General features: G+C 36.1%; 1 long non-coding RNA gene across 1 annotated transcript in view; it reads left to right on the plus strand.

Moving 5' to 3' along the window:
- LOC140512738 (uncharacterized) overlaps positions 1 to 23,293 on the plus strand; it is an 88,001-nt gene extending 64,708 nt beyond the window's left edge. Inside the window, exon 2 of the long non-coding RNA XR_011969894.1 lies at positions 22,694 to 23,293. This is a non-coding gene — a long non-coding RNA (uncharacterized lncRNA). The remainder of the gene's footprint in view (positions 1 to 22,693) is intronic.
- Positions 23,294 to 23,993: the final 700 nt, after the last annotated feature.

A 23,993-nucleotide genomic window follows, 5' to 3' on the forward strand; every position in this document is an offset into this window, starting at 1 on the left:
TTTGAAGTCAACACTCTTGGGGAGGGACAGGATCAAAAGAGAGAAAAGAAGCAATGGGGGGCAGGATAGGATAGAGGGAAATATAGTTAGTCTTATACAACACAACTATTATGGAAGTCATTTGCAAAACTACACAGATATGGCCTATATTGAACTGCCTGCCTTTCAAAGGGAATGGGTGGGGAGGGAGGGATGAAGAGAAGTTGAAACTCAAAGTTTTAGGAACAACTGTTGAGTACTGTTCTTGAATATAACTAGGAAATAAGAAATACAGGTAATGGGGTATAGAAAGTTATCTGGCCCTACAGGACAAAAGAGAGGATGAGGACAAGGGAAGGGAGGGATGATAGAAGAGAGGGCAGATTGGTGATAGGGGCAATTAGAATGCTCAGTGTTTTGGGGTGGGGGGAGGGGACAAATGGGAAGAAAATTTGGAACCCAAAATTTTGTGAAAATGAATGTTAAAAGTTAAATAATAAATTAATTTTAAAAAAAAAGAAAAAAATGAGATTCCATCAGATTGGTAGGTAAAGTTGATCAAAAAGGAAAATGACAAATTATGGCAAGCTACAAGAAGACAGAGTCATTAATAGTCTGTTGGTAGAGCTGTGAATTAGTGCAGCCATTCTGAAAAGTAATTTGGAACAGTACCCTAAAATTTACCAAATTGTGTATACTCTTTGATTTTACTATGCTATTACTAGGCCTAAAGAAAGATCAAAGAAATAAGAGAACTTTTCTGTACAAAACTCTTTGTAACAGTTCTTTTTGTGATATCAAAGAACTGGAGAATATGTGGGTGCCCATCAGTTGGGGAATGGTCCAAAAATGATGGTGTATGAATGTAATGGAACAGTACTGTGCTATAAGAAATTGTGAAGGAGATGGCTTCAGGAAAACCTGGGAAGACTTGAATGAACTGATTTGATGTTGAGACTTTGGTTGCTTGGTGGCTTACCCAAAGTTAAGGTTAAGCAGAATGTGTCAGAAATAGAATTTGTCTCGTTTACTCCAAGAATATTCCTCATTATCCTGAACTGCCTCTCCAGTATATTATAATAAGTGCCCAAGCTAGAAATCAGGCTCAGGTCCTATCACCCCCAATTCAACATTCTTTCCACTGCACTGCATTGCCTCAACCCCAGATTCATAAAACCTATGCCAGGGAATTCATGTTCTGGCAGATGCTGCCAAGCCAGAAAGACTTTAAATTCAGACTTTATGTAGCTTTCAGCTATGGGCCAGACTAACCAAGCTCAGAGAGCCTCATCAGTAATAAATGGTCACTAACTGATGACTCTTTGGCCGCAGGAACTCATGAAGACCATCTATAAAAGCACAGACAAGTTAGAATTTGCATTGATGGGAAGAATGCCCATATTAATGTATTCACTACTCCTTGGATTGTTAAACACAAGCATATATGCATAGATTGAATCCTATGAATGTTATACATAAAATATGCATGGTTGTATGTAAATTATATGCCTGGATATATGTAATATACACACAAAATTATTGTATGGATATGCATAAGTGAATATTGAATTATATGTGTGAATATGCATAATGCATCAAATCATATACATAGATATGCATAATCCATTGAAGTCCTATTCTGATATCTCAACCTGCATAGTGTAAAGGTAAGCCTAACTTCTTGATGGGTATGCCAGCGAGACACCTGCTTTGTCAGGTCTCATCAAGCTATGAAGGCTACAGGTCCAATTTTAATTATGGGCTCTGTGTTAATCATCCCAACTAAGCACTGAGAGGCTTATTTCCAGGAAGATAACAGTGGGAATGGAAAGATAGGAACACAGTGTGTGAAAGACTTTATCGATGTAATTCTGAGTCTGACCAGAAGAAGGGTGGCACCATTAACTCAAGAGGAAGAGGAAGAGTTGGTTTATAGACTTAGAGGCAGAAGGGACTTTACAACTGTGTAGTCCAGCTCCTCTCATTTTACAGATGAGGAAACTAAGATAAAGAAAGGGGAATTCACTTGCCCAAAGTTATACTGTTAATAAGCAGCAGAGCTAAAACCTGAAATTGTGCCTCTTTACTCCATCCAAGCACTTTCTTACTCCTCTATGATCTGGGGGAGAAATTCAATAAATAAAAACAAACTTCTTTTAAGTGTCTACTAGGAAATCTTTTTGTATTATTATTATTTATACCTGTGATTTCAATGGTATGGAGAACCCCTAGTTTAGAAATCTCTCAACCCAAGCAACCTAACTTGCATTAGATAGTCTTAAAAAATTACATTGGGTCACTGAGGTATTAAGTGACTTGGTCAGATGCAAGATTGAAGCCAAGTCTTTCAGACTCCAAGGATGGTCCTTTTTCCCACAAATAATAATGCTAATAATAGCAAGAATTTATGTAGTATTATAAGATTTGCAAAACACTACACAGTATGTATGTATATATATATGTATATATATATATATATATACACACACATATACATATTTCAAGCCACTGACTCTCATAAGGTGATATACAAAGATTAAATAACACACAATCCCTTTTCTTTAGTCAGTCAATAAACGTTAAGCTCCTAGTAGGTGTCAGTCACTGTGTGCTGGGAATACAAAAAGAAGCAAAAGGAAATCTATCCCTCAAGAAGCTCATGGGGAAGATGAAAAAATAGCTAGAATATAATAAGTGAATTAGAGAGATTCAGAGAAAACATGATAAGAGCACTTTGTGATAAAGTAACTTATATAGAGAACTGAATTGTATCTGCACTGAAGAGATCAGGAAGTGGTGTTAATAGCCTTTAGTCTGTTGGGTCAATCAAATGTTGAGGATGATTTTGATACCTCTTAAAGAAAAACCAGCCTAACTCTCAAAGGAAAATAAGTTGGGATACTGCTGCTAGGAATATTACTTTTGAAGTTGAACCTTGGATGCCTTCAAATACGTAGCATATCTCAGAAAGCAGATAATAAATCTGTGTTTAAGCCAAATGACTTCACACTGTATCACCATAAATATACCTGGGACTGCTCTTTGATGTTCATTGTGTCTATAGCAAATAGGCATATAGAGTTTATGATGTCCCTTCAAAAGGAAAACACAACTGATTAATGATATATGCTTATTTTAATATTTCAAGATCTGTGATTTCATTGGTTGGGATGTGTTGACCATCAGCACAGAGTGTTACCCTTCATTGCCAGAATAAATTAATTACTATGTTATTATGACCCTCATTGTTAAGTAAAGGACCTGAAAGAATAAGCAGAAACTCCATTACAATGTAGGGACATGGCAGTGCGTATTAATAGTTCTGAAAGTTGGACACAGTAAGGAATGCATACAAATAACAAGATGTGGTAAATTTTGAAAGTACTCTGAATATCGTGGGATCCCAGAGGATGGAGGGATTGTTTGTGGTTGTTCCCTATGCCTGGGGGCCATCTTCAGTCATCCTGATCTATATCTTGACACTGGATCCAGAAGACTCAAGAGGAGAAAGTGAGGTTAGTGAGCTTGCACAGCCCTCTCTCACTTCAATCCAATTCATTTGCAAGGCATGGCATCATCTTCCTGATGTCATGGTCCTCTTCGAGAACAGAGAGCAAACAACAATAATCCCTGTCCGTAGAATTCACTCCACATCAAGCTGCCTGCCCATCTTCTAAAGTCCACATTACATAGCACTTCCTCAAAGAAGCATTCCCTGATCCCACAAATCAAATGACCCCTACATTTATTTAATAATATTCTTTATACCACTTATGCCACTTTTCCTTTGTGATTCCTTGCTTGGAATGTGTTGCAGTGAGTTCATACCCACATTGCTTCTCTCCATTGACCTTTGGATAAGCCTCAGTTTCAGTGTAGGGAAAGCCTTAATAGAAGAATCTGGTGGACTTTCCACCTTTTTTCCCATACTACACCCTACTCATTGTCCATTTGCTTTTCCCACATCAAAATAAGGTTTCAGAGTAGGATAGCACGCCTTTCTTAAGGTGGTGTGGGATAATATGAGTCCTTCGGCTTTTGTATAAAAACTCACTTGGAGGTTGTAGTCCACTAGAGCCTACATTCCATCTTCACATAAACTATTGTATAATCATACTTCCCCCATATTGGACTTGTGAAGTAGATTTTTAAGCCATGTAGAAATCTATATTTGTCCCTAATAAAGTTCATATTATTTGATTTAGTCCATCATGCTAGCTTGTACAAAATTTTTTTAGCATTGATTTTTTTTTTTACGGATACATTTGTTTCGCCCTGAGGTACTTCTCAACAGATACTCAAATAAATGGCAACATAAAGAACATTCCCTGAAAAAAGTTTTTAAAAGCCTTCCAATAGTATGATTATTGCTAATAATTAAATTATTGTTATAAATTATATATTATATATTACATATTTATATATAAATTATAAATATTATATAAAAATAATAAAAGTATAACTTTACACTTATATAGTTTTCCAATTCTTAGCAGAAAGAATATGTATCTACTATCTGTTGTATTAAATATGTTTTATGACTTCTCAGTGTTATAATTATTTGTATTGTTGTAGTAATAGTGCCCTGTTCTTGGCTCTACTTTCTTTACCCTGTATCATCTCATCTCATATGTCTTCCCATGCTGAATTCTTTGTAGTCAACATTCCGTACAGTTCAATAATATTTCATCCTGTTCATATGCCACCATTCATTCAGTCATTCCCTAATCACTGGGCACATATTTCGTTTCCAACCTTTTTTCCATAAATAATGATGCTATAAATATTTTTGTACATATAGTTCTTGTCTTTCTGTCAACGACTCCTTTGAGGTTTATCTCTGGATCAAAGAGTATGAACAACTTAGTAACTTTGCATAATTTCAAATTATTTTTGAGGATGTGTGAACCCATTAATAGCAATGCCACCAGCGAATTAGTATTCCAGTCTTCCCATAGCCCTCCAACAGTGTTCTCCCCTGTTTTTTCCTTTCTTGGTAATTTGATGGCATTTTAAATTTGCATTAATTTAATAATGATTTTGAATAATTTTTCAGACTGTTGGTTGTTTATTCTTCCTTGAGTATTGTTCATATCCTCTTAATCCTACTCTATCACAAAATGGCTCTTCCACATAGAATTTGAATGTCAGACTTTGATCGGGAAGATTTCAACACAAAGACTTTTCCCCAAACCATATTTTTTCATTTGATTCAAAAGGCAAAGAATAATTTTTTTCTAATTCTAGTTTCATTGATTTTATGCAAAAGTTTTTTTATTTAATATTTTGATTAAAAACATGCCAGGTCTTTGCTTTTTCAGCTTAATACTCTCCACCCCACCCCCCATTTCCTTTGTCTTTCATTTGATTTTTAAAATACTTAGTCTTATGAGTATTTGGGGGATTAATAACTTGTTCATGTTCTAGTTTCCTCTTTAATTGCATGTTATATTTTTCTTTTGATGATATAAATGTTCAAAGATTTAAATTTTCCTCTGAGGTCCATGTTACCTTCATCTTATTACTTTTTATATTTTACTATGATTTTAATATATTAATTTGTCATTTCTATTATTTCTCTTTTAGCTTATTCATTTCTTTATTTAAAACAACATAATTTAGAATATTTAGAATTATTTAGAATAACAAATTAATTTCCTTTTTAGTATTTTTTCTTTTTATCATATTTCCCTTGCACATAATTTTTATTAATTTAATTAATTAATTTTATAAATTTAATTTTATAATTATATATAATATATTATAAATTAATTTTATAAAAATAATTAATATTTATTTAATTAATTAATTGATCCATGGAGGATATGTTTAATATTTCTGGATATTTATCTAGATATACATAGATACGCAAACATATATATATATATATATATATATATATGTAATGAGTTTTATGCTTATAGTTAATGAACATGGTTAATTTTTGTAAAGGAGCTATATCCAGATGAACAATATGCATATTTTCTAAAATGCCTATTTTTTTTAAATGCAAAAGCAAAAATTCTTGTTTAAGAGTTGGAAGGAAATGTGGCAATTTTCTAGTTAAACCTCTTTATTTCAAAGGTGAAAATAATGAGGATTAGAGAACTATATGACTTTCTTGCACACAAGTAGTAAGGGGCAGTGATGAGAATTTAAATCCAGAGCTTCTGACTCCAGATCCAGATTTCTTCTGCTGTACTGCATTACCTGCTCATATATCAGGTTTTTCTAAACATTCTGTTCAGATTTATAATTTTCTTTACAATTGTCTTTATGTTGGATTATCCAAGTTAAAAAATTAGCATGCTGATGTCACCTGCCCTTTAAAAAATTCAATTAGATTTTCTTTTAAGTACTCAGAAAACATTCCATTCATATGCATTTAATATTGATGTTGCTACATGTCTTCCACTGACATTAAGCATACCATTATTTCCCTGTTTTTTCTGGATAATATCTATTTTTACTGTTGCCATTCATAGTCCAAAATAATAATCATCACTCCTGTGGTTTTTTTTAAATTCAGACAAAACATGATACAATTTACAACAGCCTCTCATTTTAACCCGCTGCAAGTTTTATATTTTAATTATGATTCATCTACACAGAAAATTATTGGGTTTTCCTGTCTACCTGTTTTGACATTCTCTTCCATTGTGTAGGCAACTTCAATCCATTAACATTCAAAGTTATTATTGTTATGCTTGTTTTGCCTTCTATGAAATTTTGGCATGCTATTCTTTTTTGTTTATTAAAAAATGAATAGGAACAGATGCCTGCAGATTGTGTCACTTGAAACAGTTCTATCTTGTTCTCCTCCTTTACTCCCAAACCTACACTATGCTCCAAGCCCATAGGCAGATCACTAGATATTATCTTTTTAAAAATCAATCCAAGATAATACAGTGTATTTTATGTAAAGCAGTTTCTTCTTGAGCATTACTTTCAGATATATACATTTAACCTCCTCATTCTTCCAAGATCACTTTTTTTGTTCTAACTATGATTCTTTTATTCATACCTCCTTTGCCCCCATACTAGTTCTTTATCTTTTTAATGACCTTTGCCTTTGGTATCCCTATTTTAAGGAATACTAAGTCCTCCCATATCCCATCTCCTTTTCTAAGGTACTTCTTTCTGAGCCCCTTGACTCCTTTCCCCCCAAAACTGTAGTTTTTTTCTTCTTTTTAGAAAACTCTAATCAATTCTTTCCTTAGTTGTATTTCTGTCAGGGCCATCTAACTGGTGTCTAACATCTGTCCTGGGACCGCTTGTCTTCTCTATATTTACCCTCTTTCTTGGTGTTCTCAAGAGTTCTCATTGATCCAATAATCATTGCTATACAGATGACTACAAGGCCTATACATCCAGCCCTAGTTTCCCTCTTGAACTCCAATTCCACATTACCCTGTCTTTTGGTCATTTCTAACTAAATATCTCAACATGTCCAAAACAGAACTTATCATCTTTCCCTAAAATATGCCTCATTTTCCTATCTTATGTTTCTCTGTCAAGGGTACCATAATCCTTGTGGTGACTCATGTTTGTAATCTGAGTCATTCTTGATTCTTCCCTCTCCCTGATCCCATATATCAAGTCTAATCAATCCTACCTTCCAAATATCTCTGGAATTTATCTCTTCTCTTCTCACTGTGATTACCCCTGTAGTTTAAGCACTCACAACCTCTTATCTGGCCTATTTAATAGTCTCTTGAGTGATCTCCCTGCTTCCAGTTTCTCCTGTCTCTAATCTGTCTTCTATATAACTGACCAGTTGATATTTCTAAAGCACAAATATGCCCATGTCACACCCCTGCTCATATCACCAATGACTCCCTATTACATCCAGGATAAAATACAAATTTCTTGTTTTAGCATTTGAAGCCATTTAGAATTGAGGTCCTGCCTGCCTTCTCAAGCTTATTACACTATATTCTCCTTCTTGAACTCCACATTGCAACCAAATTGGTCTCCTGACTGTTTTCTGTGCATAACATTATAACTCCTATCCCTATGCTTTTACATAGGGATTAAGTTTATGCTTGGAATGAACTTCCTTACTTCCTCCTCTAAGAATTCCTTGCTTCCTTTAAAATTCAGCTCAAGTCCTCTTTCCTAACAGAACCCTTTCTCCTTCCACCCTCCTCTCATGACTTTGCATTTACTCTGTATATATTTTATATTTACATATTGTTTTGCCCGATTTTGCATAGACTATTTTGGTTTTGTCTTTATAGCTCTAGGACCTAGCACAGAGCTATTTATATACTAGGAACTTAATATATACCTGCGATTAATTAATGACTTGATGTATGTCCAAGAGGTAAGTAGTATTCTTCCAAATTCAATGTCACTTCTGTTTTTCCCTTAGCAGAGAAGAGAGGGAGAATGAGGTGTTCTTTAATCTGAGAGTTGTCTATAGCAATGAAATCACAAGGTCAGTCTCTGTTCCTATTGTTTCCCTCAAATGGTCTTCACCCAAATGCTTTCTACCCACTTTCCCTCCTAGATTTCCTGACACTAGGATGCCTTTCTGACACTAGTTTGTTTCTTAATATAAGATCATAAGTATATTATAGACATATAGATTTTTAAGAGGAAAAAAAAACCCCACCAGGATTTCAAGAGGATTTCAGGGAGGTGAAAGTCCTGAGGTAGTCTCCTTTCCCAGCACTGATCTGGAGCACTAGGTTCAATTCTAGCCACCATAGTTTAAGAAAGATGTTGATAAGCTGAAGAGTGTCCAGAGCAGGACACCCAGGATGGTGAAGGACTTTGAGTTCATGGCTTATTAAGATCAGTTGTTGGAATTAAGGATGCTTAGCCTGAAGGAGAGAAGACTCATGGAGACTTGATAGCTGCGTTTCAGCACTTCACAAAATTACAGATCTAGAGTTGGAGGGCTTGCAGAGATCATCCAGGCCAAGCTCTTCAAGTTACAGATGAAGAAGCGGAGACCCAGGCAAGGGCCAGGTGACTTGCCGAAGGTCACTCAGGTATTCATCATTAGAAACATGGCTTGGACCCTAAGTCCTCTGGAGTCTGTGTTATTTACATCATACCACACATGTGGAGGAGGAATTAGAGAACTTTTAGAATTAGAACAAAGAACTATCCTGTGTTATTAGAGGACAGAACTGGGAATAATGGGGGGGAAGCTGCAATGAGACACATTTAGACCTGATACCAGGAGAAACTCCCTAACAACTAGAGCTGAACAAAAGTGGAATAGGCTTCCTTGGGAGGTGGTGAATTTACCCCCTCACTGGAATTCTTCTCCCAGAGACTTGATGACCTCTTAGGTATGTTATAGCAAGAAATCCTTTCATTTATACATTGAACTAGAAAGGATATTGAGGTCCCTTTGCGACACTTAAATTCTATGATTCTATGACTGTATTTAAGAGCTGGCCTCAATTTTCTCAATTAAAAGTATGGACAATAATACTTAATACCTACCTCATAAAGTAGTTGTAAGGACTGATGTCTCAAAGTGCTATACAAATGTATCTAACTTTGTAACTCTTTTGTTAAGCTCATTTTTGTTTTATGTATTGTTATTGGCTTGTCTCCATAATACTGATGTGGTGGAATCTGTCTTCCTGCTTTAGTTAATTTTATTTTCTGCAAGCTAAGGCTTAGAAATATAAGGTGACCTGCCCACATATTAAAGTCTGAATTTGAACACAGGACTTGTCTGACTCCAGATCCACTGTTCTTTCCGTTATAATACACTTCTTCTCATACCTCCTATCTTCTCTGAGCCTCAGTGTCTCCATCTGTAAAATGAAGGAAATGAACTAGATCAATAATCTTTAAATTCCCTCTTATCATGTCTTATGATCAAATGAGATAGTACATATAGAATGTTTTATAAATTTCGAGGCACCATATAAATATGAGTTATTTTCTTATGACTATCTGTATATAGATATATAATAATATATAGATATTTAAAAGTATATACATTTATTACTTTCCCTCTTTGTAGAAATTGCCTCTAATTAATTATTGGACTTCTGCACTACCAGTCTTCTTTATGTATCATATCTGTTGCTCTCTGTGGTGTCCATTTCCCTTATCAGATATGTAAGAAGTTTTCCCCCTCCTTCTCCATTTTCAATTTAAAGTCCTCTTGGTCAGGTTGGAAGTCTCCAGACAAATGCCTTTTTTTCTGGCCCTCATTAGATCTCCTCCATTTCTGGTCAAGAAACTGTAATTTGAGCCCTGAGCCAGAAATTAAAATTTACTTTTCTGTTATCATCTTCTTAACAACTTGCTCACTTTCCATACCTCCCTTTCTCTTCTGAAGCATCTCCTTAGCAACAGGGATAAAAGTACCCACTATGTTTCTAAAGTCTTCCTTTCTTGCTGAGATCTTTGTAGTGACTAGGGGTGCTTTGCAGATTCTCATTGGACATATAATTTGTCTCAGCATGAATTGAAAAACCAGAAGAGAGGACTGGCCATATTTCATAGTGGTGTTCTTAAGGAGTCAGTCACTATTATTACAAAACTGTTTACTATAATTTTTACAAATTAATGGCAGGTGAAGGCACTTGATATCTAAAATAGGTTCCTACTTTTAGGAAACTCAGGAAATTATTGATCATATTTCAAGAAAAACTGAAAAACTTCCAAATTCTAAATTAACTTGGAATAGAAAAACAGAAAAAGTTACTTAAAATGTACAAATAGACCCTATTCTGCAGGAACTCATAATCTATTGGGAGAGAAAACATGTAATTAACTATGTATAAACAAAATTGGAGATAATCTCAGAGGGAAGAAGAGTAAGATTAAAGAAAACTATTAAAGGTGGGACTGCAGCTGAGATCTGAAAGAATCCAGGAAAGGAAACCAGTAGGTGGAGATGAGAAAGAAGAGAGTTTTAGGCATGGGGCACAACCAATGAAAATATCCTAAGGCAGGAGGTAGAAAAGCAAAGAGGCTGATGTCACTAGATCTCAGAGTACATAGATGGAGAGTAAGACTGGAAATGTAGGAAAGGAACTGATTATGAAGGATTGTAAAAGGTAAACAGAAGTTTTTTTATCTTTGATCTTGGAGGCAATAGGGAGCCACTGGAGTTGATGGAAGAGTGGGTGACATGGTCAGACTAACATTTTGGAAATATCAATTTGACATTTGAGTGGAGGATGAACTATACTGGGGAGAGACTTGAGGTATGAAGACCAAGCAGTAGGCTATTGTAATAGTCCAGATGTGAGACAATGAGGACATGTATCAGATGGGTGGCAGTATTAGAGAAAATAAAGAAATTTACATGAAAGATGCTAAAAAGGTAGAAATGACTGGACTTGGCAACTGATTGGATATGGAGAAGATGGGGAATGAGATTGAAGAGTAAAAAGTAATGGGTAACTAGCAGGAGGATTATACCTTTAATAGTAATAGGAAAGTTAAAAGGAAGGGAGAATTGGGGGTGGGGAGAAATAATAAATTCAGTTTTGGACATGTTAAGTTTAAGGTGTCTATGGGACATCCAGTTTGACAACATATTTGACACCAATGGTCAGGAAAGAGTTTAGGGCTAGAAAAAATAGATCTCAAAATCATCTGCAAACAAATCACAGGTGAATCCATGAGAGCCAATAAGATCACTAAGTGAAATTATATGAAGAGAGACCAAGAGAATGTCTTGATGGTCATCCATTTTTATTGGGTATGATTTAGATGAAGATCCAGCAAAGGACACTAAAAAGTAATAGTCATATAGGAAAGAATAGAACAAGGAAAGAGTTGGAAGATATAATATATGTTTCCCATTTTCTTTACTAATTCCATGTGTTTATCACTTAAATGTGCCACTTTGTAGGTTTACAATCTTTTCTGTGAAAAACAAATGTTGTCACCTATCTAGGACATCAACTCATATGACCTTAAATGAAAATAAATCTCAAAATACTAGCAATCAGCATGGATTCCTGTTCCACCAAAACTATTCTTTGGGTCAGTGCTGCAGTCAGAAGAACTCATGCCTAACACAGTTTAATAGGTAAGAAGAAATGTGACCTAGGGGATAAACTTGGCCTTGAAATCAGGAAGACCTGACCACCTGTCCCATAAGCTCACAATAAGACCCTGGTTAAGTCTCTTACCCTCTCAGTGATCTTGATAACTCTCTGAAAACTATAATTAACTTGAAGAAAGTGCCAAAATTCATTGGTGGAGGGAATTTTCTTACCAGGGAGCTCCCTATACCATTGAAATCTTGGATCCAGTCCCAACATAGTTTATCAATTTTCCTCCTCCTTTTTCTCCTCCTCCTCCTTCTACTTTTTTTTTTTTGAAAAAAAAAATCTCTCATTAGAGAAAGCAGTGATATACAGTGGAAAGAACAATGGATCTCAAGTCAGAGAACCCAAATTTGAATCCTGGCTCTGTCACTTATTCCCTCTATAGGGTATGACTATAGGCAGGTCACTTAACTTCTCTGGCCTGGCCTCAGTTTTTGAATTTATGTGTAAGGATTGATTAAAACCATTCCCTCCTAATTTTAGCTCTGACACCTTACCCAAGTGAGAACATCTCAATCAATTATTAATGAATAAATCTAAAGATCTTACAGTAAGTATAAAGATTTTAAAATTCATTGGATGAAGTGAAATGATGGTGGACAGGTCTATTCCAGTTAGCTGGGGCATTTCATTATGCTTCTGGTCCTGTACATAAGCATAGAAATCGGACCATGGTGGCTTTCCAAAATCCTTTTGAGGAACAAAGGTAGGATTGAGCTATGGAAGAGAAGGGAGATATCCAGGAATGTTATTGGCTCTTCAAGCTTCGTGGAGCTTCTAAGATAGAAGTTGGGAAACATCTGATGCAAAGATCAGTTCTTTCCCAACTTCCCTTTCCAGTGTCTGTCTATCCACAGACATTATAATGCAATTTGCTATTTCATTACTTAAACATTTCCAGTAAACTAAATTTTGTCTCAGCTGCAAAGAGGTCAGTGATTAACCAGAGAGAGATATAAATGTAAAGTTAGGCAGAGAGCCCAACCCCTGTCTAAATGTTAAGAATTTTTCTAACTTGGAAGTTGCAGCAATTATATTTGAACTCATAATGGTTTATGCAAAATAAACTCCCTAAAGCTGAAGATGAGGGAACCACATGGACCTTAGGAGCCATTATATTTTCTCCTAGCCCTAAAGTGAGCTAATTATTTTAACAGGACATTACAAATAAAATGAGAGGGGTCAGATTAGATGACCTTCAAGGATGATTCCAGTTCAAAATTTATGATCCTATGCTTTTTTGTTTCCTACTCTTATTTTAGCTCTTCTTTTCAAAACCACTGAAGGCCATACGTAGATCATGGTAGAAAATCCAATCTATTGAATTCTTTTTGTTTGTCTGAAAACTTAGAGAATTTCATAGTTCTGTGTGCGTGTGTGTACACGTATGTGTATATACACACATACATATGTGTGTATATACACATACAGCCATAGAAAACATAAGCATATTCATGCAGTGTTAGAAAGGGTGACCAAATAGCAATATCTCTGAGTTTTTTATTCACTTTAAAGACTCTTTAATGAAAAATGAATCATTATAACTTATTTTTACATTCCTCTTTATGAAGCATTTTAAATATTAATGATTCAATCACAAAAGCATTTTGCCAATTTCTGTTCTATGATTAATATTTGACTCATCTTATAAAACAAAATCCCATAAAAGTCTGAGATATTGATATACTGTTAATTAAAGAAAAGAGAGCCCACTATTTGGAGGGATTTTCTAGTGATTACTTTGAAGGCTAGGACAACAGTGGGCTCTCTGTGAATATTCTCGCTATTATGTCATCCCAGTCTTTAGCAAAGCAATTATACTAATCTGCCTTCCTCCTTGAACAGGAGATCCCTAGTATATTTATTTCCTGTACTTAATTATCAATTCATCCTTATTTTTTTTGACATTTAAAAATTAAGTCTCAGTTTATTTTTTTAAAGGAACCTAAAAATATGAAACTCCCCAATTATATAACCCTACCATCTCTTCTAATCTCTATGAATGTACATACAAAAATTTTGTGAATGCACATACACAGTTGTAATATGTTGTCTATACATATGGGTCCTGCTTTTCTTCCTTCCTTCCTTCCTTCTTTCCTTTCTTTCTTCCTTTCTTAGTTAAAATGACTTTATATACCTCCTTCTATGTTTGGACACAGCTAATTACTTATTTGGGTAGCTAGATGGCACAATGGATAGAGTGCTGGGCCAGGATCTAGCCTCAGGCGTTTACTAACTGTGTGATCTTAGGTAAGTCACTTAACTCTGTTTGCCTCATTTGCCTTATCTGTCAAATAAACTGGAAAAGGAAATGGCAAACCATTGTAGTTTCTTTGCCAAGAAAACCCAGATGGGGTCATAGTCAGACATGACTGAACAACAATAAAATTACTTATTCTCCTTTATAACTATCAAATAATGCAATGTGTTATCATATCATGTTTTCCTTAACCATTTGTTATTGTCTCATTTCTTTCAATACTGAGGACTCTAAAAATGACTATAATAAAATCCTTTTTATCCAGAATGCAAAGAATGCAAAGTTCAAATAATCAGCATTAAAAAGAAAAAACTTATAGTCTAACTTTTGATAGCCTGAGCCATTGTAAGATCCTAAAGTGCTTCCTAAATCATCAGAGATTATAATTCCAGTAATTTATCAGTCATAAATTTGTAAACTGGGAAGTGACTTCAATGATCACCAGGTTCGAACTGAGTTTCATTTTATAGGTAGTGAAACTAAAGTATAAAGACTGGCTTGTCCAATGGAGCCATCCTATTCTAGTCATTGAGTTATCTAGCACTAATGCATAATCTAGGTTTAGAAGCATCTCCTTAAGGAGCTAAGCTACTTAACTGCCCTGGCATAGTGTCTGTGTGTTTGATGAGAGAATACTATATCTAACTAGCCCCACATCACAAACTATTTCTTAAATCTGGATCATCTTCCTGCCATGTTGCTCTGATATCTCTGCTACTATGTCCTCCAAATAGAACTTCCAGAGGATCTTGCCCTATAGGAGTTGAGTCATTTCCCACTCTGCCACTAGGTTGTCCTAATTAGTGAGAGTTCACATAGCCCACTATAGCTAGCTGATTCCCAAAACCTTGATTATACTTCTTGCATAATCCATACCACTATATATATATATATACACATCTTCCTCCCTCTTCGTCCTCTTTCCATCTCTGGCATAGTAATCAAACTTCTACAAAGGTTCTGGAAAAAGCATATAAATTGACTACCCTACAGCCCATATATCATATCTATATGTGTGTGTATACATATATATATGTATACACACACATACACATACATTTACACACATACATGTATGTGTGTATTTATGTACATATACATATATAATACACACACACACACACACACACACACTAGAATATAAGCTCCTTTAAGTCAAGTATGGTATTTCTTTTATATCTACATCCCTAATCAAAATAAATTAATAGACAAAAATGTATTAACCAACTGCTATTGTCAGACATTGAGCTACGAGCTGGGTATACAAAGAAGTCTCTGCCCTCAAGGAGATAACAATCTAATGAGGAGCTTACAGTGCCTGGTATAAAGTAAACACTTAATAAACACTTTTCATTCATTCATTCATTCACATAATCATTAGTTGTCTATTTTCCTTATTCTAAATCTCTAAAAATCAACAAAATCCACTGACCTTCATTATCACCTGTCTAGAATATTGCAATAGTTTCCTAACATGTTTGCCTACCCCATGCTCTCCAAGTTCTAACCTATCCTTCACAGTATTGCCAGAATGATCCTCCTTAAATATTGTTCTGACCACATCACTCCTCTGCTCAAACACCCTTGTTTATTCCTCCTGCTCAAGGAATAAAGTTTAAACTGAAATTAATTTGACAATCAAAGTCCTTTAAATTTGCCTAGTCTTCCTTTCCAAGGTAAGTCAACTGGGCTGCTTGCTCTCCACAGTACATGGACTGCACTTTCTTGCCCCTAGCACTCCAATCATGTTGATTGCTATCGCCTGTAATTCTCCACCATCTCTATCTATAGAAATCCAAATCATCCTTTACAGCTCCATTCAAATGTGATGTCTTCCATGTATCCTTCCTTGGTCTTTTCCAGCGGGTAGTACCCTTCTCTTAGGTTTCACACAGCACTTGTCTAGTCTCCAATGACAAGATAGCTCTTCTGCTTACCACAGCCAATACTTTTACATGTATACATGTTCCCATCCCCTGCTACTGCCTCTAGCAGATCCCCATCTCCCATCATCTCCACTTTCTTTAGAATCTTAAAACTCTCCCTATCTACTAGCTCTGTCATGTACAAAAACATCCTTTTATCCTCTATTCCTAAAAAAACTTTCACTAGATCCTATCATGCTTGAAAGCTATTATTCTATATTTCTCCTTCCTTTTGTAGCAAATTCCTTGAAAAATGTTGTGCCTCCATTTCCTTTCCTGTTATTTTCTTCTAAACCTTCTTCGTCATGGCTTCTAACCTTGTCATTCAACTGAAACTATCTTCTCCAAGATTGCCAATGATCTCCTAATTGAAGAATTTAATGGCCTCTTCTTGAACCTCATTCTGGAACATCAGGAAGCATTTGGCACTCTTGTCCACCTTCTCTTGCTGGATACTCTCTCTTCCATTGATTTTCATGACTCCACTTTCTCTGAGTTCTCTTACCTGTCTGATTGCTCTTTCTTGTTTTTTGTTTTGTTTTATTTGCTGGATCTTCATCTATTCCTCACTCATTAATTCCAGGTGTCCCCCAAAGTTCTATCCTAGGCTCTCTTCTCTTTTAGATTTATACTCTCTTGACAATTTCATACACTCCTATGGATTAAGTTATTATATTTTATGCAAATTGATTTCCAGATCTTTTTACCCAAACCTAGTTTTTCTTCTAAGCCCAGTTCCACATGCTTATTGGCCATTTCAAATTTGATAACTCATAAGCATCTCCAATTCAACATGCCCCCAAAACTCATTAGCCTATATCCCCTACAACCTTCCTTTCTTCTCATCTTCCCTATTATTGTTGAGGGCACCACCATCTTTTCAGTTAGCGAGATCTACAACATTGGTGTCATCTATAGCTTCTCATATTCAGTCAATTATTAAGTCTTGTAATTTATTTCCTTGCAACATAGTTATATATGTCCCCTCTTTACTCAAAAAGCCACCATTCTAGTTCAAGCCCTTATTTATAACCTCTTGTCTGGACTGTTGCAGTAATCTTGTATTTGGTATCTTGACCTGAAATCTCTCTCTCACTCCATTCCATCCTCTACATGACTGCCAAAGTGATTTCCCTAAAGTGTAGGAATGATTAGGTATTTCTCCTCCCCTACTCTAATAAACTAAATCAATTCCAGAAGTTCTTTATTATCAGGAAGATCAAATACAAAGTTCTTTGTTTGACTTTTAAAGTTCTTTGCAACCTGGCCCCTTCCCACCTTTATAGCTTTATCACATTCTATTCTCCTCCGTATGCTCCGTGGGCCAATCATACAATCATGTTTGCTGTTCCTTACATGTGACAGTCCATTTCCCATCCTCATGCCTTTGCACCAGTTATTTTCTATTCCTGGAAGGTCTTCCCTCTCACTCCTATCTCTTAGTTTCTTTTGGCTACCTTCAAAACCCAGTACAATTTTCATTTTCTTCAGGATGCCTTTCCTGGTCCCTCCAGCTGCTTCCTATAATTACCTCTAAACAGAAGGCATTACTTTCCTTCTCTTATGACTTCATCTTGCATGTTCTGACATGTGTTGTCTCCCTCATTAGAATATAAGTGCCATGAGGGCAGGGAATTTTAACAAATTTTTCTTTAGATTACCTAGTGCTTAGTACAGTGCCTGGCACATAGTAAGCATTTCATAAATGCTCGTTGATTAATTGGTCATGCATTACTTCATATTGTCCTACTTCAAACCCTCATTATCATGTAGACTTTGAGTTCTTGACCTCAGACTCTGGAAGAGCTTAGAGTTATACCTCTAAGCTAGAAAGGACCCCAGAAGTTGTCTAGTATAATTCCTAGAGAATTCCAATATTCTCTGACCCAACTGAATGGGCTTTGAGCATGGATTTACTTATGTTCATTATAAGAGAACCAGCTTAGGTCAGTTCTGAGCCTCTCATCACTAGATTGGCCATAAGAATTCTTAAAGACTACCTTCTAAGTCAGGGGCGGGGACCCTGTGATTTTGAGGCCACATGTGACTCTCTAGGTCCTCAAGTGTGGTCCTTTGATGTAATCCAAACTTCACAGAAAAATCCTTTTATTAATGAGATTTGTTCTGTGGAGTTTGGATTTAGTCAAAGGGTCCTTCTTGAAGACCTAGATGGTTACATGTGGCCTCAAGACTGCAGGCTCCCCACCCTTGTTCTAAGTCATCCAGAGGTTGTAAACTGCTCTTTTACAAGACGTGCCTAAGCCTATGATATCACTGGATCCTTGAAATATTAAAGTCATTTATATATTTGCCCACTGGACTCATAAGGTGAATTAAGCAATTAATCAAGAATCATTCAATAAGTACCTATTATATGCCAGGCACTGGAAAAGCAAAGACATACTGTAGAGGGAGACAACGTGTACTCATATAAGCATATACCAGATATATTCTAAGTAATTTCAGGGGCAGCATTAGTACTTGCTTGGGGAGATAAGGAAAGGTCTCATGTAGGAAGACTAGAGCTGAGCTTTAAAGGAAACTAGAGATTCAAAGAGGCAAAGGTGAGGAATGTATTCCAAGATGAGGAAATAGCCTGTATAAAGACATAGAGGGAAAAGGTGGAAAGTTGTGTGAAAGAGTCATTAATTATGCCATTTTTGCTAGAAGGTACGGTACTAACAGTGTTATATAATAAAAGCTGGAGAGGCAGGTTGTAAATGACTTTAAATGCCAAGCTGAGGAGTTTGCATTTGGTTCTTGGTAAGGATCCACTGGAGTTTATAAAGTATGGAAGTGACATTGTCAGACTTATTCATCAGGAAAATAACTTTGGTAGTTGAATGGAAGATTAATTGTAGAGGGGAGAGATTTGAGGCAGATAGAGCAGCTAGAAAATTATTGAACTAGTCCAGGAGAGAAGTGATGAGGGCCTGAACTAGGGTGATATCCTTGTGAATAGAGGGGAATATATGTAAGAGATGTTGAGGAGGTGGAATAGATGAGACATGTCCATCAATTAGCTCATGTAGAAAGAGGGAAAAAGAAGAGTCAAGGATGACTTCTAGGTGGAAAAGTTGGGTGACTGGAAGGATGATCATTCCTTCTCTCTACAGAAATAAGAAAATTTAGAAGTGGGGGTATGTTTGAGAGGGAAAGAGAAGTTCTATTTTGAACATATCAAATATGAGATACCTATGGGACATCTAGGTCAAAATATTAATAAAATAATATTGTCATGATATTATAATGTTACTATAATATTGTATTATAACATTAATTTCCCTTGGTGATATCTGCACAAAGATGATGATAAAACTGATAGTAACTAATGAGGTTACCAAGAGAAGTTATAGAGTGAGAAGAGAATACAGCTTAGGATAGAGCCTTGGAGGATATCCCATAGTTAGGTGGCAGGATACAGATGGCAATGATCCAGCAAAGAGGACTCTGATGAAGCAGTCTGAAAGGTAGGAGGAGAACAAAGAGATGTCAGTATCAAGAATACCCAATGCAAAGGGAGGCTGGAAGGGAAGAGGGGGAGAGGGTGGTAAACAGTGTCAAATGCTACGGGGAAGTCAGAATGAGAAAGGGTTAACAGATTTGGCAGTTAAAGCATCTGTAGGTCACTATGAGGAAAGCATTTTGTATACTTTAAAAGTTGCAGGAATACAGATTCATAGACTTATACGGCCCCTGCTCATAGAATTAGAACTGGAAGGAATGTTAGATGGTCATCTAGTACAAACTTCACATTACAGATAAGGGAATTTGAATACAGCTTTTTTTGTCTCCAAGTCAGCATCCTATCTACTGTATAACATCCTATCTACTGTTATAAGTACCTCCTCTATGTTATTGCTATTATCTCCTTGTTAAGCGGTATACTCCCTAAATTCAGAGGTAATGAATAATTTTTTTCTCAGTGCCTAGCAGAGTGCTTTGTATATTAAGTACTTGACAAATCACAGAATCTTGGTTCAAAAGGACCTTCATGACAATATAGTCCAATCTGTCCCTGATAAATCTGTCCTTCTATAATACTTCCTAGCTGATAGTCTTCAAAAATCTGCTCAAGGATCATTAAGGAGAATGAATTCCTCTACCACTTCCTTGAGTAGCTCATTTTTAGACAGTTCTGATGGTTAAATATTTTTTCCTCACTTCAAGAACTAAATATGCCCATCTGTCATTATCACCCATTTCTCCTAGTTCTGCCTTCTGAGACCAAGTAGAGGAGAAGTTTTGAGCTCATTTATTCATGTTCATAAAACTTCAATAAATACTAAGATTTGAAATCAGGGTAGCTCTTTGCATGTGAAAATTGGGCTGGATTTGGCCTAAGCAATAAGTAGAGTTGGACAGTGTGCAAGGTACTTATGAAACCCATTTCTGGGTCCCATTTCAGAACAGATCTTCTGATGGGCTAAGTATCCCAGTTTTTGAAACACTGGGGTCATTAGGACCAGTTGTGCTTAATGTATAGCGTTCATTCAACAAATACTTGTGGATTGATTGATTGGTGAATCAATCAACCTCTACTTTCTTGAAGTGCATGCATATGTGTGTGTTTATGTGGAGGAGGGAGATAGTAGACCTAGAAGACATAGATTTATAACATTAGAGAGATATGGGCTCCTTCCCTCTAGAGCTTTAAAATAATTTAAAATCAGGTTTTTTTTTAAAACAAAAACCTTTCTCAGAATAGACTTCCTTTTTTCCTTCATCAACACATGTTCAAATTTCACACTCATCTCGCAAATTCACATTCTGTTGACATGACATGACATCCTTCTTTGTAGATACAGGTTGGAACAATTCAAAATCATGTAACTTATAAAACCCCAAAATTAATTAGATTTTTTTTTTTTTACCACATCTGTTACTTCATTGGTTCAGAGAACTCCTGGTAAAGAAAATCCCTCTAGCATCTGGAATTCAACTGTATATAAATGATTTTTTCAAGTGTTTTTAGTGATCAAAAAGCAAACACCTTACAAAGAGCTATCACACTGCACAAAAACAGGTCCAATCGTGTATAATTAATTGACAAATATTTGTTAAATACTTACTACGTAGCAGACAATGCACTAGGCACTGGGAACACAGAAACAAAAAGAAAGCCATCTTTGACCTCACTAAGTTTTCAGGGAAACAACATGTGTGTATATATAGACATATATAAAATGTATGCAGTGTAGACATAAGATAACCCGGGGAGAGGACAATCTAGGAGTTGGAGGGGGCTGAAAGGTTCTCACATAATTAGAATTACTCACCTTCAGTCTTGAAGGAAATTATGGATTACAAGGAAAATGAATTCCCAGAGGATAGAATCTATTCCAGGCATAGGGGGCAAAATCAGGCAAAATCAATGTAGCCAAGAAGGAACTGAAAGAAATCCAGTTTAATGGGAGTGCAGTGTGAGGGACAGAGATGTGTCATTAGTCTGGAAAGATGAATTGGGGATAGAAGGACTTTAAATGCCAGAGTAGATTCTAGAGGTGATGGGTAGTCACTGGAGTTCATTGAGTTAGATGGTGACATAGACAGACCTGTGTGTCAAATAGATCCCTTTGATGGTGGATGGATTAGAGTGAGGAGAGAGTTAGTAAGAGAAGAGCCAAGAACAATAGTCTGGGTGAAAGCCCCCACCCCATTATTTGCATGTGGATGTGCAACTTTCTGCATGAAGTCTTGTCACCAATTTGTAATCTAGCTTTCTGCCTTCATCTGCACTATGTAGTGTAATCTAGGGGCACATGTGCCCTTCTCTGCCCCCATTATCCTAATACCAAATACTTATGGTAGTTTAAGGCAAACATTAGGAATCTAGGACCCCTGAAAAGAAAATAATATGATGAATTTCTACGAAAATGGAAATAATTGTTGAACTATTTGCACCACTGCCTGTCTCTTCCTTTTCTTCTCCTACTTCTGCCTCTTCCTCTTTCTTCTATTTCCCACCCCTTCTCTTTTACACACACACATGCATGCACACACACACACACACACACATGCACACAGAGTTTTGGGGGTTTTTATTTTTAATATTTTATTTTTTCCAATTTCATGTAAATTTTTTTAACATTTGTTTTTTAAAATTTTGAACTCCAAACTCTCTGCTTCCCTCCTTTCCCTCCTCCCTCCCTGAGACAGCAAGCAATTTTATATAGGTTATATAGGTACAGCCATGCAAACACTTCCATAGAAGTCATACACACACTGTTTTGTAATTATTCTTTGAACATAAAAAAATTTTAGATATGGGTGATCAGAAAAAGCAAACATACAACTTTAGTTTGTTTTGGTTGAAATGTACCCCCCCTCAGAAATTGCAGATTAGAATTTATGTTGGCACATTTCATCCTGAACGGGGGAAATGATTAATAAGAATGGCCAATCAAGTGCTAGAAAGCCTTTTATGTCACTAAGAACTTTATTTGACTTTGCCTCTTTACCTCTGCTCTTCTTAATTGCAGCACTCTGCACAATTAGCATGAGGACTGCAGCAGTGCAAATGGCCAGATGGCAGAGAGTATCACAACTCAGCGCGGGCTCCAAAAGAGACTTTAGCTATTGGCGTTTAGAGAGCCAGAATTCTACAAGGGTTCGCTCGCTGTCTAAGGAAGAAAATGTGCACTACTAATAATATATCTGAAACCCTTCCTTAACGGGTGGAACGACCAGACCACAGCTCTGAGCTTTCATTGTAATTGGGAACAGTTGATTATTGGAGCCAATTCCACTGTGAGATGCTCTGACAAGATGCCTGAAGACCTCCAGGTCCCGAGTGCTGTCATGTGAGCCAAATAACCTTCCTTCCTTAGCCCCCTCTTAGGATTACAGAAAAGGAGACTGAAAAGGAACTTGTTACTAGGGAAGGAAGAGTCTTTGACAGCCAAGATCCAACTCACAACTGTTCATTGTTCCCCTTTGTTGCCAAACAATGAAGCTCTAGTCTTTGTAGGGCCTGCAGCTTTTATATTTAATTAATCAAACAAACCTCAGAAGATGGAGGAAATTGTTCCATGTAGGCTAGCCATATGAACAATAAAAAGCCTAAAGGTCTTTCATTTTCATTGCTTAGAAAAACTGTATCATCTTTAAAGGATAGTTGAAGCTATCCATCCAAGACAAAGTTAGGGAATTGCATGTCTGCAGCACTTTCATAAGACTAAGAAAAAACCTTCCTCGGCAAAACAGCAAATCTTAAGAGATGCCTTTCTGAAGAATTTGCTGAATGTGAGGGGTTTCCATGGGTATCACCAATTCATCCAAACATAATTAAAAATGGGGGATTAGAGAGCTTTACTACTTGCTTTACTCACTTCTATTATATTTGACTTTTAATTATATTTTTTTCTAAGTGAATTTCTAATTAGCTAAGACATCAAATAATGCTTCAGGATTAACTTGGGCCTTGAAGGATGGGCTAAATTTCAACAAGCTAAGGTAGGTGGGGGAGAGAAATTCCAAGTACAGAAAATGATTACAGTTCAGAGGTAGAAAACTGGAGTATGTCTGAGTTTATGAAAACCAATCCATTTTGTCTGGGTCATCCAGCAGACAATGAGGAGAAATGTAAAGTAGTTCAGAGACATATTATGAAAAGCTTTAAGGGCCAATCTAAAGAATGTGAACTTTAGTCAGGAGGTAACGGGGAGGCACTGAAGCTTTTAGAGCAGTAAAGCCATGTGATAAGAAGTGTGGAAGATGATTTAGGAAGTTTAATCTAGCAGTGGTATATAAGATGGATTGGAAGAAAGTAAGACTGGAGAT

The sequence above is a fragment of the Notamacropus eugenii genome, chromosome 6, assembly GCF_028372415.1.
Source record: "Notamacropus eugenii isolate mMacEug1 chromosome 6, mMacEug1.pri_v2, whole genome shotgun sequence".
In the NCBI taxonomy this organism is placed as follows: domain Eukaryota; kingdom Metazoa; phylum Chordata; class Mammalia; order Diprotodontia; family Macropodidae; genus Notamacropus; species Notamacropus eugenii.